The sequence below is a fragment of the Hibiscus syriacus genome, unplaced genomic scaffold, assembly GCF_006381635.1.
Source record: "Hibiscus syriacus cultivar Baekdansim isolate YM2019G1 unplaced genomic scaffold, ASM638163v2 tig00113725_pilon, whole genome shotgun sequence".
Taxonomy (NCBI): Eukaryota; Viridiplantae; Streptophyta; class Magnoliopsida; order Malvales; family Malvaceae; genus Hibiscus; species Hibiscus syriacus.
This window is the reverse complement of record NW_024063471.1, coordinates 484509-503316: the sequence shown is the minus strand read 5'-3', so window position 1 is coordinate 503316 and position 18808 is coordinate 484509. Positions and strand designations below refer to the sequence as shown.

The 18808-nt window shown below is 28.9% G+C and overlaps 1 pseudogene; it reads left to right on the top strand.

The window, feature by feature from the left end:
* The first annotated feature begins 14163 nt into the window (after positions 1–14163).
* LOC120187346 lies at positions 14164–17332 on the top strand (annotated as a pseudogene).
* Positions 17333–18808: the final 1476 nt, after the last annotated feature.

The window sequence follows — 18808 nt, the reverse complement described above, 5'->3', positions numbered from 1 at the left end:
ATTGGTTAATATTGATAAATCTTGACGTTCAATTGTTAATAGAAAGGATGAGTCTGTCATGCTCGATGAACACCGATAAACATTATTAATTTAATTTATAAAAATTTAAAACTATAAAGGATTAAACGTATAATTAATTTAATTTATAAAAATTTGAAATTTTAAAGGACTCAACGTACAATTATAAATTAATCAAAAATATAAAGGTAAATTATTTAAAATAAAAGGAAAACTATAACTGTGATCACCTAATTATTGCTTATTTTTATTTTGACACCATTTTTAAATTTTATCAATCAGGTCATTCAACTATTAAATGCATTTAATTAAGTCACTTGTCGTTAATAGTTAACGGAGAAATTGATGTGACAATTAAAACATTCAGTATAATTACAAATTTGGTCATTGTTACTTATATATTCTATCAATTTGGTCCTAATTTTAATAAATTATTTTTTATTAATCTGGGGTAAGTACCAAGCAGTATCTGTTCAAAGAAAAACTCTCAACCTTTCGACATTAAATGCTCACACCCTTGGCATCTATGGTGTTCATACCTGAGTCTTCAAGGGATAACAACAATTCCTTTACTACGGAGGTCACTTAGTTTATGTCATAATTTTAATATTTTAAAATAAACTTAACCATCAAATCAAGTGGTGTCATACGTCACTGGTGCTAAGTGTAATGACATGTGACATCATCCGATTGAACTATTAAATTTATTTTAATTTATTTTTAATTTTATATATTTTTCTCACCAATCAAAGGGTGACACGTGTCACCCTATCGAGGAAATAAAATTTTGGACGCTTAAATGATATCCAGAGGAATCAAGCAAGGGGTTCATGGGTTAAAGAAGCAAGGCTCAACTGTTGAGCAAAAATAGTTAATTAGTTCAAATTTGACTACATGTGTTATTTATGTTGTATATTAATATAAGCTTAAATTCTTAATATTTTATATATCTTAACTTAAATTCACATATTAAATTAATTTTACATCGTAATATTAAAAATATATTTTATTTTTATATTAACTTATTAAATATATTTTATTCTTGTTTTAACCTAAAAATATATTTTATTTTTATTTTAAGTTAAAAATATATTTTTAATCTTTATCTTAACTTAAAAAACTATTTTATTCTCATCTTAACTTATTACATAAATTATATTCTTAAATTAAATTATTAAATATATTCTATTCTTATCTTAAATTATTTAATATAATTAATTCTTATTTCAACATAAAACATATCTTTTATTCTTATCTTGACTTAAAAATATTTTTTTATTTTAACAATAAAAATATATTTTTTTTATCTTAAATACAAAAATATATTATAGTTTTTATTTTAAATTTAAAATATTATCAAAATAAAATATAAATATTTAAGTTAAGATAAGAATAAATTATATTTTTTAATTTAAGATAATATTAAAATATATATTTTTAAATTAAAATAAGAATACAATATACTTTTAGGTTACAAAAAGAATAAAATATATTTAATAAGTTGAGATAAATATTTTTTAATGTTAAGATGTAAAATTAATTTTATTATGTGAATTTAAGTTAAAATATATAAAATATTAAGAATTTAAGTTTACATTAATATACAACATATATAATATATTTGTAATACCCTAAATTTTAACTAGTGACTAAAATGTAAGTTTTGAAAGTTTGAGGGCTAAAGTATAAACTTTGTAAAAGTTTAGGGGTCAAAAATGTATTTTTGAAAAATTTATAGATTTAAGCTTGTAAATGAAAATTTTGGCCTAAAACAATGATTTTTGTTGGAATCATATTTTCGGTACGAGATTTGTGTTAAAAGTTATAAAGCAATAAAGTTCGGTATTGAAATCGGATAATTGGATCGAACCGAAATTTTATGAGAATTTAAAGGATGTTAGAAAATGGTTGGAAATATTATTTCCACATTTTAGAATAATGTAAAATAATATGGAGCATTGAATTTGAGAATTTATTTCTATGTTGAATTTAGACCATTGGATGAAAATAGGCAAGATTGAAATTTTTGGAAAATGGCATGGGCAAAGTTGTAAAGGGAAATATATTTTGTCCATTTTTTAATTTGGAAGACGATAAGGCTTATGTGTATTGGTATTAAGGTAAATATCAAGTTTCATTAAGGGTAAAATAGATATTTCTCATTAAATAAATATTTTATTCATTTAAGCTTAAATAAAGGCTAAATTAACATGCAATTAACCAAAGTTTCATGAAACCAAGCCATGTTTCAGCCAACATTTCGTGTTCCTTCATACCAAGGTAAGAGAAATTTTATTTTTCATTTTTGAGCAATTTTCTTTGGTTTTTGGATCATGCCGTGAAATAAAAAATTATTCTATTCGAAAAACGCTATCATTTGGTACCATTATTGCTTGCTAATTTGGTTTGTGTTCAAAGATCCCAAATTCTAGGGTTTATGTTCACATTAGGGTTTATGGAATTGATTAAGGATTTTGATGTTTTTAAGGTTGTAGAATCATTCCCAAACATGATTGATGATTAAAATCACTTGTACATGGTTATATGATTAAATAAAGTTTCGGCCAAACCCTAGCTTTAGAGGAAAGATGTGTTTTAATGAAATTAAGTTGGGTCTTTGATTGTATAGATTTTATAAGGTTGAATTGAAGTTGATTTCATGCTTGAATCGAATAAAAATCGAGTACAATCATGAAAACCCTAATTTTGAATATACAATGCATTTGAAGTTGACTATAGATGATGAGAAAAATTATGGAAAAATATATAGGGGATGGAAATGATGTAGGAGGTATTCTACAAGCCTTAGAAAAAATTTGGGGACATTCTGTAATATTTGAAAAGTTGGGGGACCAAATTGGAAAATTTGGAAATGTTTTGGATTGTTTTGTAATTTTTCAATAGTTAATATAATGTGCTGGAAGTTTGAGTGATGGAATTGAAGTTAGGATGTGAAATTGGATTATTTTGGAAAGCTTGTAAAAGTTGAAGTTTAAATTACAAATATGGAAAGGTTTCGAGCTTAAGTGAAAATGTTATGTGAAGTTGGGATAAAAACGAACTTGGGTGGCCAATTAGAATTATTAAGGTCAACATTTATGTTGTGACATGGAAATTATATCGAATGAACATTGGGAAATTTGTTAGGAAATTATTTTCCAAAGTATGCCTATATTAGTAAGATTCTAACATTTGGTTTGAATTTGTATATGTTTGGTAATGATGATCATTTAGATTGAGTTCTTGAAATCAAGATCCAATATTATTAAAGCTAAGGAGAAGCCTAAAGATGAAATGGGAAATTCTAAGGTTGCAAGCTAAGGAGACCAGGTGATTGCATTTAACTTGTATTTATGTTATTAAAATAAACATTGGCTTGCGATGAGCCAATGTCGGAGTTATGTTAAGAAGAGACTCCTAGTGCATGAGAATTGTAATTCAAACCTATATGTTCAATTGGTAACCTTATAGATGTAGTGAATAAGTTATGGGTGCAAGTTGATGAAATCTGCCTAGAAATTATGTTCTGAACAGAAAGTTTAGAAAATCACAAGAAATTATAAAAAAATAATTGAAAAATGAACATTATATCATTAGATTTGTATATCAGTATAGTTTCGTTTAGAACAAACGAAAACTAATTTTGATGGGTATACAAAAAAATATGAATTTTTAATCTGTGATAGGTCAGAAAACAGGGGTAGCAGATTATGCCCGAAACAGCTTCTGTCAGTCAGCTTTGAAAATTCGCTATAAATTGTACAAGCGGAAATAAATTGATTGCCTTATATGGTTATATTCGTATTCAAGTATATTTTTTATTTGTACAAATAGAATAATTTTCAGTATATAAATTAATACATAATAATATTTGTTTGAAGGTAGTGCAAACTGCCATAATATGGAATTTTGATAAATTGTGTATTGAAAGTAGTTGAAGGCAAATGATTTAAATCTAAAGCTTAGTGAGTCTTATATTTTTTATTTAAAAAATGTGTTAAAGTGAGTACAGTTTATTTATTTAATTACTCTGATCGAGGAAGGCTTGCGATAAGTTAACCTCATTTTATTTTCCAATATGATTTATAAATTTTCAGTATGAAACGTTTCTATAAAATAAATTATCTAGATTTATGAATGATTTTTGGTATAAACTGCCAAAGTATGATATTTATGATGATGAATTTTAAATGTTTACAGTTATAAGATGATTTTTAGTTATTAGATATTTACAGTTATCATATGATTTTCAGTTATCAGATGTTTTACAGTTATCAGACATGGATTAATAAATGATTTTGTGATGATAAATATAAGCCCATTATATGTTGCATTGAGAGTCGTGGGTACATTTGGCATGCCATTAAGTGAGTGCTTAACAATTATCAGTTATCAGTTCAGCTTTGGTACATTCGTGTACCAATGTTCAGCATCGTTGGTGCTCAGGTTATGATTGCACTGAAGTGCATCATATCGCAGTTTCAGCTTTGGTACATTCGTGTACCAATGCTCAACACCGTTGGTGCTCAGGTTACGATTACACTGAAGTGCATCATATCGCAGTTTCAGTTATGATTTGGCATCGTGTTGTGCCTAGTGCGCACCTTAAACTCACGTACCTTATATTCCCTTACATATACATTGGACTATAACAATAAGTGTGAAAGTTATGACAGTATATAAAAGAAAAGAACATAGAATAGAAAAGAAAGTTAGGAAATATGTTCGAATGAAAAGAACAAAGTTATTTATGATATTTGATGATGACTTACATAATTTTTTTTATAAAATCATGAGATGATGATTTTCAGGTTTTCGAAAGGAAAAATGGCTTGACTAGCCAGGTTGGAAGGTTAATATTTTTATTTAAATTACAGTTTATTTCTTATATTTTATGAAATTTATGGTTTTATATCACTTTAGTTATATTTTTGCCTCATTAAGTTTTACTTAGCGCGTGATGATTTTCATGCGTAGGTTTGAATAAAATAGAGGTCGTGAAGTGAGGAGCTTGCCAGCATCTTATGCAAAAGCAAACCTACCGACAGTATTAGTAAGTCATCCTAACTTTGACTTATTAGTGGCATGTATATTATATATGTTGGTTTGCTTTATCAGATTTATTTTAAAAGGATTTGTAATAGTAATTAGGGTTATTTTCTTTAGTTTTGTCTAATTTTAGTATTAATCGTATTTATGAGTGAATATTATAAATGTTATATTTTAAATGGTTTAAAATCAAGAAGTATTAGGTAGTTGTATTTGAATATGAAATAACACCGAACTGCCTAATTACTGACTGAACTCAAATTAGTTTTCAATGATCAAACAATTATTTTATAAATTTATATGATTAATGAAAAAAAATTTAAATTTAAAAAGAAATTATTGAATGAAACAAAATTTTTAAACATTTAAGTTCAACAAATATTAGTTGAGATGATGTGACATCTGTGACTTGTATTACAAGACATATATGGACTATGGGTGTTACAATATGTAGTCAAGTTTAAACCAAATAACTACTTTCACTCAATGGTTGAGCCTCACTTCTTCAACCTAGGAACCCAGTTTTTATTCCCCTGGACATCATTTAAGCACTTAAAATTTTCTTTCCATCAGGGTGACACGTGTCATCCTTTTATTGGTGAAAAATATTTTAAATAAAAATAAAGTTAATAGTTCAATTGAATGGCGACACATTTTAATACACTTGGAACCAGTGGCATATGACATCATTTGATTTGAGGGTTAAGTTTATTTTAATTTTTTAAAATTAGGACCAAATTGATTGAATATATAAGTAACAATGAACAAATGTGTAATTATACCAAACATTTTAACTGCCACATCAGCTTATCCATTAAATTTTAACGGCAAGTGACTTAATTGAATGCATTTAAATAGTTGAGTGACCAGATTGACAAAATTTCAAAAATGATGGTCAAAATGAAAAGTTGTCGTAGTTAGGTGGTCATTGTATAGTTTACCCTTTGTTTTAAATAATTTACTTTTAAATTTTTAACTAATTTATAATTATACGTTGAGCTCTTTAAAATTTTAAATTTTTATAAACCAAATTAATGATGTTTATCGTTAGTGATACTCACCGGTATTCGTCAAGCATTGTAGAATTTTTCTAATTTAAAAATCGACAGTGCACCAATATACATGCACAAAATTATTTTTAAAAAAATCAGTAGTACAATAATTTATGTGTAATACATCAGTAAATATTAGCAACTCAAGTTCATATATAATCTCTAACAAATAGATGAAATTTTAAATTTTTGTAAAATATGAAAATCCAATTCCAACAAATTAAAGTGGAGATACTAACTTTTCAACTTTTGTATAAAACGCGGTGGAAACACTTTGCTAAGATTGATTTCCAGGTCACAGGAGAAATTAAACCCAAGCTCTAACACTTTACTGAGATTGATTTCCTGGTCATAGGACTATGAACTATGAATATGAACTACCTATTTATTTATTTATTTTGGTTGTACTCTCGATTCTAAGACTTCGGTCTGATTAATCTAAACTGATATGTGGTCGTACACTTGGTTTTGATAGATGAGTTTTTCAACGAAGACTTTCTGCATACGCAATAACTCGAAGCTGAAACCTTGCTTAAGCGATATCAAACTATTTACCAATTGAACTAACTAGGGGTGAGTAAAATTGACTCGAAAAATCGATTTTTTTTAATTTCGAGTTATTCGAGTTGACTCGAATTATCAATCCAGTTTTTGAATTCGAGACGAGCTGAAATTTTGAAATTTCGAGTTTCTCGAAAAACCAAAAATTTGACTAAGTATTTTGGTAGTTTTACGATTTAGTCCCTGATTTCATTATTTCTTAATTCCTCCTCTATTTTAAGTATATTTTTTTACCAGGTTTGAATCACATGCCCCTAAACCATCATAAAATACATATGTACTTTCAATTCCTCTTTTGGATAATTTAGTTCCTCAATTTTTTTTTATAATTTCCTTATTTCATCAATTCATCTTTTATTCTAAGTCCGTTTTTATCAAATTTGAACCACATGCTTATATTTTCATCAATTCATCTTTTATTCTAAGTCCGTTTTTATTAAATTTGAACCACATGCTTATATACCACAATAGAATACATATGAAACTTCAAATTTTATTTTGTTTTTTTACTAAAAATGTACTATCTCTCTTTATTTAGTATCTTAACTTTGTATTTTACTCGATTTGATCTTTTGACTACAATTGTTTGCAAATTCTTTATTCCCATGAATTCCTTAACTCTCTTATACTCTTATCAATGTTTTACCCTCGTAATACTTTCTTTAAAATATAATATTATGAATATATTTCATAATTTTAAATTACATTTGATATATTAAATAACATTATAATGTGAAAAGAATATATATATATATATATAACATGGTTAGAGAAAGTCAAATAATTAGAACAAATCATTGCCATAATACTATAAATAATTATAATAAAATTAGTATAAAAACTCAAATAAATAGGCTCGAATAACTCGACTCGAATTTTTTAAACTCAGCTCGAAAAAATTCAAGTTAAATTCGAGTTATAAAATAAGACTCGTAAATTTGAATAACTCAAAATTTTTTAACTCGACTCGATCAAATATTCACCCCTAAAACCAACCCGTTTGATTAAGTCACCTATTTATTAACAAGGCTACCATCACACAACATCCAACGCAACGTGTCTTTTCCGAAATTCACCTAAGACTACTACTATCTTTCACTGAAATACAAAATGTTGAGTCAAATTCTCTCAAAATAAAAATGATCTGCCTTGGTCTCGAAAATGATAGGGATAATATACTTCCAGTTTTATCGGTTGTGGCTTTTTATTAAAATCGAAAGCGGTGAACCATCTACAGTCAAAGAAATACATTCTATTTCAAAAGTCTAGATTAAATCTCTTTATGACATTTTCTTCAAGTAAATGGGAGACAATTGTTTTACCTTTGGAAACTACTAGTTCTTCGTCAGCTCTAAACTTCATATCAATCCCTCCGTCGACTCCTTCAGGCATATCCTTTGAATCAGTCACAACACATACATAAGAACTTTAGATGAAATTTTTGATAAATCCGTGACCAACAAATTTTCCTAGTCTATTGACTTAGGAATAACATAATAACTTTATGGCTTATACCCACTAAAATCCCTTATAAATATCTTCAATCAAGACTAAGAGATGGACCACTCAAAATCGATTGACCCTTCTTTTTGTTCCTAACGATAATCTACTCTTTTTTTTTTCAATTGTTGACCAATGATCATTCTCTTATTAGTTTCGACTCTTTACTCAAATCAAAAAGAATAAATCGTTCATTAATAATAATAATAATAATATAATTATTTATTTATTTATTTATAAATTAAAAATCTCATTAACCTTAAAAAAAACATAAAATGGCATTAGGTTACACATGGTTCAAAAACTGATCTCAAAGTCAACTAGGTTCCAAGTTCGGTAAAGGATGGGATAAATGGAGGAGTGAGGCTATACTAATCAAACCAACAACGGCAATGGCAACCAGATGACTCAGCAAATAAAATCAAATCAAAGTTGCATTGCATTTGCAGTGCCTCTGAATTTGATTGATGGCAAAAGAAAAAGAGGGGATTCTGCAAAGCAAGGCAAAGGTAATGACACTTGGCAAATGTACAACTCCACAGAATCAAATTTCCGCCTCTTATAATGACGACGACCTGATGGTTTATTTTATTATTATTAGTATCATAAAAGTAATTATGGAACACTAGGGCTGAGCAACGAAATTGAGAAAATCGAAAAATCGATATAAATCGAGTAAAACGGTTCGGTTTGATTTGGTTTGGTTTTAAATGGTAAAAAATCGAACCGAACCGAACCGAATACACCCCTATGGAACACCAACAAAGATTAATTTTTGGTAAAAAATTTTTGATAAAAAACCGAACCGAACCGAATACACCCCTATGGAACACCAACAAAGATTAATTTATCTAATTTAATAATGATGAGTACCTTTATCCTTTTCTTTTTTTGGAAATTCAACTTATTTTATATTTTTCTTAGAAAGCAAAAATCTTAATGAATAATAAATTCTTAAATAACTCCTTAGAAAACAAAGATTCCAAAGTAAAAGCAAATACTTGTCAGGATGAATATATTTCTCCACTTGCAATATCACAACTTTCCCTTCAAAATGTATGGATGCTGATTTAAACCTTTCTCCAAATATTCTGGATATCCATTATTTGTTCAACTGCGCATATCTTATTTATTTAAGACCGTTGGATCTTGTTATGCTTCACATTATATTTTAACTTTTATGCTATAATTTGTAAATAACAAATATAAAAGAAAGCACATATATTAATCGACACGCATTAATTGGTTGAATATAATATAGAATAGGGTGGAATAAATCGAAAACATGCGCACTATAAGAAACAATATCTTTTGTCATCATTTAATTGAGACATTGAAGAATGTTTTCACAAAAAATTGATTATTTGTGATGAAAATTATTTTTGTGATTTTTAAAATGAGTGATTTATTTTTACTTGGTCATTTTTTAGGTAATAACTGTGATAATTTTAAAGCACATCATAAGTTATTTTTCACTAATAGTATTTTATTGTGACCAGAATAAGTTGTCATTATCAATTAGTCATTAATAAAATACTCGAATTAAAATCATTATATTTTGTGGAAAAAATTATATCAGTGACAACATATTAAGTAATTATTGTTATATTTATAATTGTGACGAAATATTTTGTCACTAGTATTAGTTGGTGATTTTTTATGACAATTATTTTTATCACTATTAAAGTGAATAAATGTGTCATATTTTTATTTGATCACTAATAAAATGCTCAAATTGACACCAATTTTTTTTTTACAAAAATGATGTAATAGTTATAATATATTAAGCGATTATTATTATTATTAATTGTTAATAACATTTTTTTACTAGTAAGTTCACTATTTTATAATAGTACACCTATGACATTCCTAAATTATGTCACAAGCATCGCAATATGAATAAAGGTTTTTAGTCACAAATTTACAGTGACTATGAGTAATTTTATTAAAATATAATTTAACGACACTTGGTATTAGTTTAGGTTTAAATCTTAATATTATATGTTTATATTTTAAAACCAACCTAATTATTTTATATGTTTCTTTTACGAATATATCATATGAGAAATCATAGAAAATTTAATTAAATAATAATAATAATAATAAATATTTAGTTAATATATTTTATAAAATAAATAAAATTAATTCCAATAATAGTTTGATTATTTCTTTTTGTAAAAAACGAATTACACTCTTTCCCTGAAGGTCTCAGGTTCGATCATCACGAAATAATTAACCGATGATAAATGATTGCAATGCAAGTTCCTAAAGAAAAAACAGATACAACTAAAAATATAATATGTATTATAATTGATTTTATTGAATTTTTTAATTTATCAAATTAATATGTAGTTGTGATAAAATATTTATCACAAATAAGGATAATATTAGTGTCAAAATTTTTTGTCACTATTATTAATATTTTTGTGTCAAAAAAATGTAGTCACAAAAAATATAAATAATTGTGACAAAATTCATTAAAGTCATCATTTATACAATAGTGACGGAGTTATTAGTGAAGACAAATTACAACTCAAAAATTTTGTCATTATGATATTCAGTGACTAACTTTGACATTTTTAATGTCACTAAAAATGTATTTTCTTGCAGCGATATATAAATAAGTTTGAAATGCAGGCATAATGAAATATTGTTGATGATGGAAACATTAGTTTTTAACGTTTATCAAAATAATCATTTTGACTCTTATTTTTCTTTGAAGTATTAGGACTCCTAACGTCTTATTTAGGGAAAAAAGTCTATAATATTTGATTAAATAATCACTTTAATCCTTATTATTTTGTCCTCTTACGTTTCATTCTAGAATAAAAAAAACTCCTATTTTAAAGCATTAATCGTTTGTTAACTTAGGGATGGGCACGAGATCTAAATCCAACGGGTTCCAATCCGACCGACTCGATTGAATTTTTTTTTAAAAAGCTTGGGGTCGAGTTGGGTCGGGTCAGTTTTTTTAGAGAACATGTTAATGTCGGGTTAAGTTCAGGTTTAGGATGAAAAATATCCGACCCGACTCGACTCGAAAAATAATATAAATTTACCTTATATATTTAAGGATAATTGCAAAAATAACCCTATATATATTATTTTTTCAATTGGATCCTTATTTTATTGAAAAATAAAAATATTTTTTATAAATTTATTTTGAGTCTGGTCAGGTCAAATTCAGATTTTATCTCAAAAAGTCAGGTCGGATTTGGGTTAAGTGAAGCCACCCTTAAACTTGGGTCGGGTCAGATTGGCTTTTGGGTGGAGGCTATATATTTTCGGGTCGGGTTGAGTTGACGAAAAACTTGATTCAACCCAACCCATGCCCATCCCTATATTAACTAATAGTTTTCATACATGAAATGACCTTTTTGCTCGAAAATGAAAAGTTGTGACCAAAATACTCTAAAAAGAATAAGGAAAATAAGGACCAAAATAATTATTTTAATAAATATTGGAGGCTAATTTTTGTATTATGTCTAATTTTTTTATTTCTATTTTTTAAACCTATGTTAGTTCTAAAATTAATAAACTTAAAATTATAGGTCTCAATTATTTAATTTTACTATTGTTAAAATGTATTAATTTTAAAATTAAATAAATAAAATTCTCCTATTTTTAGTTGAAATATTTTTTGAAAAAATCCCTACTAATTCAAACAATTTATGCTTTTAAATTTCATTATAATTCCGCAATAATTATACAAAAGAAGTATAATCGAGGATGATATTTGAATGGGAGGGTGACAGCCAAAAAGAAACTAAAGGGCATGTCATGGGGAAGAGGAAGTAAGGTAACCCCAGCACTTTAACTTTTTTATTCTTTAGCCATACACCACGTCCCAAAATGAAAAATCAATCAAAGCGAAAATGAGATAAGATGTAGGTATGTGTTATGTGTATGTATATTAATTGTGATTTTTTAAACGATAAATCAACTTACTATCTTTAATTGATATTTAAAAATATAAATAAATGAGGTATTCACGATATTTTAACCTTATCATCGTAAAAATATTTTTTTTTTTGGAAAAACTATAAATTTCAATATTTAACTTTGACCATTAAACTTAAAAAAAAATTTGTCACTCAGTTACATTGCTCAACTTTTTTTCCATTTCACCGTTCATTATTTAAAGGTGTTATGATATGATCTTTATCTTTTAAAGATTATGAAAAATCTCCCAAATTTTCTTTTAAATTTTTGAAAATATCTTTGAAATCGTTCTTCATAAATTTTTAACCTACATTTTCAAGTTCCTTTTGATTTTTCAATGTTTTAGTATTTTCTTTCAAATTCCAACAATAGGAAAGTGGAGAAGAAAGAGAAGAAAAATCTATCACGATTCCACAGTAATAGGACAATGAAGACAATAGTTTTAGAGTCATTTTCCATTGTTTGGAATGGTCGATGAAGATGTCAAAGAACGAATGTGTCAACAACAACATTCGATGAGATGCAACTCTAAAAGTTTTAAAATTAGATACAATGTCAAAAAACCCTTAACGTTTAACTAAATAATTATTTTGACATAATCTTTCTGAGCATTTTTGACTTTGAATATTTTATTTTAGAATAAAAATACCTTTTTGTAGATAAATATCATCCGTCAGCATGTGATCAACACTTTAAAGTAGAAGTCTTTTTCCCTTAAATAAAATATTCGTGACCAAAATGATTTCAAAAAAGAATAAAAGATAAAGTGACTATTTAATCAGATGCTAAAACCTTTTGCCCAAAAGTATAACATTGATGGTTAAAATAATCTAAAAAAAATAGAGATCAAATTAATTATTTAAAACATTAGAGGTATTTTTTAACATTTTATCTTAAAATTATTGAAAAGATGTAAATAGAAAAAATAAGAAAAATGAGGTGACTTCTAGCAAGAAAAACAACCCACGTCATAAAAAATGTCAGGTCACCATGTCATTTTTAATTTAAAGCACGAGTAACAAAAATGGTAAAAACAAATCAAAAATCGGAAAATCTAATTAAATAGTTTTGAAATTAAATGATTAAAATATAAATATAAAAAAGTAATTTACCCTCATAGATTTGCTTTATTTTCATGAAATCCAAAAAAAAAGAGAGGGTTGGTTGGGTTCTCCCCCCACTCGAGTCTCCAAACACCACACGTACTCAATTTGTTTTTTAAATATAAAAGATAAAAATACTATTTCCTTTTAAGTTGTCAAATTTCTAAAAGATGATTCTTCCCAGCAAAGATATATATTATTCTATTCTTTTAGAGATTTTATTTTTATTTCATTTTCTTTTGACCTATATCAATTTTAATATGTAGCTTCAAAGATTCATCCAAAAATATAGTAATTATCTAACAAATAATTAACGATTTTCGATTTGACACATATATCTTCCAAGTCCGATAATGCATTATTAATTGCACGGGCAGCGGAGGTTTGTGAAACCCGGGGACAACGAAGCAAGTGGCGATATTTTTGTTGAACTAAAATTTAATATTATTGATTTTACTTATATTTAAAATTTTCTCAATATATATAAACGTAAATGTTTGAATTAAATATTTTAAGATGAATAATATCTTTTGTTATTAAAATGACTTGATAATTTATTATTTTTAATTTTTTAATAATTTTAAATAATCAAAAGATAATACTATTCAAAATTTATTTTTTATTAATAATATACACCTATTCTATAATTCTAATTTTTATATAAAATAAAATTTCATTTTATCATTAACGTCTCTAAATGAGATTAATTATTGAATTTTAATAAATTTGATTACGACGTGTAATTGAAATAATTCAATAATTTTGTCCAAACACGTGGAGGAATGGAAAACACTTTTGCAGGGAAATTACATAGATATCCCGGCCTAGGTATATAGATCCTAACAAAGGCTTTTGCCTATGCTCTGAAATCTTGTATAAGTCGTAAATCATCATCCATACAAGTTACCAACCTCCAAACCTATTTGTAATTCTCCTGCCTAGTTTAATTACCACGATTTCGCATTTCCCCTGAAATCAAAATAATATGATGCCCCCTCAGCAACAAAGTACCAATATCACCATCCATAATAGTCCAGCCAGCATCATGCTTTCAACCAGCCGGACGACAGAGAATTTCGTTTCCGTTCACGCCGAACCCTCCGTTTCAGCCGCCGACGTCGTCCCCTGTTCTCAACGTCCGATCACATCTCAACATCAGCCACTAACTCCACTTCGATTTTCAGTTCTATCCCAATCTTTACGTCCCGTAACTCTTAAGGTTCTTTATTCTCCAATGCGTATAATCTTGCACATTAATTAGTTTGAGTACACAAATGATTATAAATGTGTATTGGTTGCAGTTCGAAGAAGTGGCATACAGCATCCATTCCAATGCCGCAACCGCGAGATGTTCTTGTCTCATAAACCCAATCGAGAACGAGTGTACTGAACGGCGTTAGCGGTGTGGTTCAACCCGGTGAGCTACTGGCAATGCTCGGCCCCTCCGGTAGTGGTAAAACCACCCTCCTCACTGCTCTGGGAGGTCGTTTAACCGGGAAGTTTTCCGGCACCATAACCTACAACGGGCGGCCATTCTCCAGCTCCGTGAAGCGCAGAATAGGGTTCGTGGCTCAAGACGACGTCCTGTATCCTCACCTGACTGTGTTAGAAACGCTGACTTACGCCGCTTTGTTGAAACTGCCGAAAAAGCTGACCACACAAGAAAAGATTGAACAAGTTGAGCTGATTTTAGTGGAACTGGGGTTAGCACGGTGTAGGAACAATGTTGTCGGTGGGCCTCTTCTTCGGGGGTTGTCGGGTGGAGAACGAAAGCGAGTCAGTGTTGGGCTGGAGATGTTGGTGGACCCCAGTTTGCTGATGCTGGATGAACCCACTTCAGGACTCGACTCGACCGCCGCGCATCGAATTATGGTTACCTTACGCGGCTTAGCACGTGGTGGCCGGACTGTCATCGCCACCATTCACCAGCCTTCAAGTGGGTTGTACAGGATGTTTGATAATGTGCTGGTGCTTTCCGAAGGGCATCCCATGTATTGGGGGCAAGCGGATCAGGCCATGGACTATTTTAGCTCCATTGGTTTCACACCCAGTTTCAATTTTTTGAATCCTGCTGATTTTCTCCTTGATCTGGCTAATGGTAAGCACAACCAAAACTCCCAACTTTTTTAATTCCTCTCTTGGATATATAAGTAGGGTACTTATGCATTTGCGTCTACGTAACCAAAGCTAATTTGCCATTGATTTTAACCTAAAGTTATATAATTATAATAATTTCAGTTATAATTGTAATATTGCGTCAGATTTTAATTTAAAATTTTAATAATTTATTTTAAAAAGTTATTCAAATGATATAATTTCAGTTATAATAATAGTTTTTTAAATTACAATAAGAATAATTATGTGATTTACATGAATTGTTATAAAAAATATAATATTTTTTTATTTTAACTTAAAATATTATCTAATTTATTCTAAAAAAAATTACACGCTCGATAAATTTTCTTATTACAATTTTTTTGAATTTATATTAATTAGTTGTATTTTAGATTAATCTTTATGAGTAACTCAAGTCGAGGGAAATTATTAAGTCAAAAAAGTAGTCAACTAATTAATTAATTTTGTGTATTTTACATTAATTATTGTTTCTTTATCTTTTAAATCATTTTGTTGTTGCTCTTTTTGACTAGAATTTTGTTTCTTGATGATTGGAGCTCCACCATCCCCTAGATTTTTAAATTATACTTTAATAATTTTATCTTTTTTGGGCAGTCCCCGCTCGGCCATGATTTTGATTATTAATTATGGTTCATTGTTTGAATGCTGTAGGCAGTTGAAATTCTGACTGTTTTTGATGAAGCAGGTATAGCCCCTGATACAAAACCGGACGAGCAACAACAAGAGTTTCATGGCAGAGTAGACCACCCTGATGATCAAAATTCCACAAAACAGTTGCTAATCGTCTTACAAGAAGAACATATACCCTACATTGAAGGAGTATATCAGTCAGAATCCGCAAGATTCATCTTTTCCAACTGCTAAATCATCGAAATCAAGTGAGGTTGAATGGAACAGCAGCTGGTGGGAACAATTCAAGGTCTTGTTGACAAGGGTGTACAAGAGAGGAAGCATGAATCCTTTTCGGGCCTACGGATATTTCAAGTCATGTCGGTCTCGGTTCTTTCCGGCCTCCTCTGGTGGCATTCCGATGCTTCCCACTTACAAGATCAGGTACCATATCATGAAATCGTAATTCGAACCAGAACACATAACTAATTGATATTTTTGTTTGCAGGTGGGACTTTTATTTTTCTTCTCAATATTCTGGGCTTTTTCCCTCTGTTCAATGCCATATTCACCTTCCCACAAGAGCGTCCAATGTAATCAGAGAAAGATCGTCGGGATGTACCGATTATCCTCGTATACATCTCCCGAACAGCCGGCGACTTGCCAATGGAGCTCGTTCTTCCCACGATATTCGTGACTGTAACATATTGGATGGGAGGACTCAGTCTTCACTATTAACATTTATTCTAACCCTCTCGATCGTACTCTTAAACGTGCTGGTCTCTCAAGCGCTAGGACTGGCAATGGGAGCCGTTCTAATGGACGTAAAACAGGCCACAACCTTGGCCTCCGTGACCATGCTGGTGTTTCTATTAGTGAGCGGATACTACATTCACCACATGCCTGATTTCATAGCTTGGTTAAAATACATCTTCTTCAGTCACTACTGCTATAAACTTCTGGTCGGGGTGCAGTACTCGGCGAACGAGTTGTACGAATGCGAGATCGGGAGGCGTTGCAAGGTCGTCGATTTTCCGGCGATCAAGTATTTGGGTCTTGATTATGATAATAGGTGGTGTGATGCGGTTGCTTGATAATAATGTTGGTCGGATACAGGCTACTGGCTTATGTGGGTCTAAGAGTATATGGGAAACCTGGATCATCGTAGCTCTACTTGTTCAAGGTAGAGGCTCGTAGAGAATTGATGAAGAATGCGACTCAATCATGATTAAATTCATCCAACGTACAGAATTGATCAATCGGTATACATCTCCTAATTAATTATTAGCCAGCTGATCATCCTGCTAATTAATTAATTAGATTTGTTGTGCAGTGACTGTGAATGGTGGTTGTAAATTGGGATAATATTTAATGCATCATTTCATCAATTAGAAAAATAAAATTTTATTAAAAGACCTATTCATAAATACAAATTAGTTCATTTGAATATCACTAAAATTATTATTATTCTACTTGTTTAAGACAGAAAATGGAAAGGTGTTAGATTTCCGGTATGCACTATGGGTATTGAAACTCACAAGATTGTTTCGGAACCCTTGATTGGGTTGTGAAACTCGTGTACTAATGACTAAAATTGACTTGCTTAAGCCTATGTAATATTATAATTTGCATATTACTCCTCAAATTTATTGTGTATGACATTTTAATCCCCTAAGTATGATGAAATACATGTTTAAATTGTTGAATAATTGTGTTAAACTATAATCGGATTTGTGTCTATGTAGTCGGAGTAATAAAAGCTAGATTAATATCCAAAATTTATTAAATGACACAAAATACATAAAAGAGTGTACAAGATGAAATGATTTGAATTGACAGTGTAGTCTTTATGTGTTTAATTATGAATTTTATTTTATTTTTAGAAAATCAAAATTTCATTTCATTAATATTTTTAAGATTAATTTGAAATGTAGTAAGTTTGTAATTGTTTAGATTTTTTAATATTTTTTTTTTCAATTTACGATTAATTATAGTATTGGTGTTCCATTCTTTCCTTACCTTGTTTTGTTATTGAGCTTCGCTGGTTTGCTGAGTCCTTGGGTTGAACTTTTGAAAGCATTCAAAAGTCGCATTCTTTTTTTCCCCCCGCATTTCAAGGTTATATATTCGATTCAGGCTCATCGTATCAATATTAATTAACAATTAGGCGGCTGACAATTTTTAATTGATACACAACATAGGGTTAAAAGCTAGCCGTAATTAATCTTTTCTGATTTAAACGGAAAATTATAAAGGACAAATCTAACTAAAGGTTAAGTTGCCATGGAGAGATGAAGGAAGTTGTTAATTGGCCGCTCTCTTTTTGTCACGGATCGATTTTTTTTATCCACTCTTTTCTTTTGTTTCCTTTGACAGGCCCATGCAACTTGGGAGAGGACTCGATGCAGGAGGTTTGAGGAAAAGATGGAGGGATGGAACCGGTGTTGAGACTTGGTGATAGAATTTGAGAGGGTTAACTTAAGACAAAAACAATCAAGAGGTTCAAATTATTTTTTTTTAAATTTTTTTGAAAGATTTAGTTTACATTTTAAAAAAAAGTTATGGTCTAACTAATTTTTTTAAAATGTTGATACTAATGAGATTTTTTAAAAATTATGGGATAGATTTAATTAAGCACATTCGAAAAAATTAAAGCTTAATTTGAATTTCTAAAATTTTTGAGGACCAAATTACATTTTTTAAAAAAATTAAGGATTTAAATTATAATTATTTTAGTTTTTGAGGTCCATGGCCCTACTAGTATATATATATATATATATATGATAATTTGAGATGATTATAAGGTAATATTTATTTAATTTTTTTATTTATTGACAA